Here is a 1,239-nt window from a genome sequence, read left to right on the forward strand (position 1 = left end):
GCTGGTCTTGAACTCCCGACCTCAGGTGATCCGCCTGTCTCAGCCTCCCAAAGTGCTGGGATTACAAGAGTGAGCCATCGCGCCCGGCCAGCTACTGTCTTTTCTTTGACCCTTCCTTTCCAGTTTTTGAAGATAAGGCAGGAAATCTTCTCTAAAGATACTTGATAAAAATTCCCAAAAAAACCCAAAAACACATGCTTCCACTTCATTGATAAAAATTACTGCAGTTTGGCACCTGGGTCTAGTTCAGCTGGCGGATGACCTGATTGATGCGTTCACCCTGATAGCCAGGTGTGCCCATCTCCTTGAGGAAGCCCACTCTATTTTTGGTAGCATGACGGGCCACTGAGAAGTGGAAAGGGCGCAAGAACCATGAGCTCTCCTGGAAATGCTTCCCTGGGAAGGCAATTTAATGAATGAGGTCTTCCAAGCCAATGACGCCAAACGTCCCCAGGTGCTCCTCAATCACTATGTTGTCTGTCAGAGGGATGGTCTTATTCTTGACCTTGGCTTGTCCACATTTCAAAATGAGTTCCCAGACAGACTTCAGATTTGGAAATCCCCAGGTCACATAAGGTTCCACTACACGCAGCACTTTTAGGTTCTAGGGGGTGACTTTTACAAAGACACCACTAAAAATTTTCTTTAGGCAAAGTCTTGCAATGGTTCTCTGCACCAGTAAACTCAGGCCATCGGCCCTTTCGATGCGTACAACAAAGGCCAGGGAATGTTTGTCTGGCAGTTCCAATGCATGAGGTTTCACTTCTAGTCGTCTGAGACACAGCTTGTCACGTTTCTGCCGCCAGGAATCATGTAGGAATGATTCCAGTCGCTTAAACCTGAGCCCTTTTCCTTTCCTCTGCTCCTTCTTTGCCAAAAATGCCTGCTTTGCCTGGGTGGCTTTGCGAGCTTGATAAGCCTTCCTCTTTTTCAGGAGATTTTCTGGAACCAAAGGGATTTTTGTTTGCTCTTGCTCCGCCATCTTTATGGTGGTGCAGCTCAAAAAAGCCCTCTTATTTAATGAATATTTATAGACTGCCTAATACTTAGTAGATACTGTGCTAGGTGCTGGGTACACACTGTTGATCTTAGAGCTTATCATTATGCCTTTTTTATTTCTTGGATGTATGGGGCCCATATCGTTGGAACCTAGGTTAATAACAAAAACTAATCAGCAGTTATTATGACATAGCTATTCAGCAATCCAAATGCATAATGCCAATTTTAATGTATTTGGGG

General features: G+C 45.0%; 1 pseudogene; it reads right to left on the reverse strand.

Moving 5' to 3' along the window:
• Positions 1–228: 228 nt before the first annotated feature.
• Positions 229–994, reverse strand: LOC100975757 (large ribosomal subunit protein uL30-like 1; annotated as a pseudogene).
• Between the last annotated feature and the right edge of the window lie 245 nt (positions 995–1,239).

The sequence above is a fragment of the Pan paniscus genome, chromosome 3 (genome assembly GCF_029289425.2).
Source record: "Pan paniscus chromosome 3, NHGRI_mPanPan1-v2.0_pri, whole genome shotgun sequence".
Classification (NCBI taxonomy): domain Eukaryota; kingdom Metazoa; phylum Chordata; class Mammalia; order Primates; family Hominidae; genus Pan; species Pan paniscus.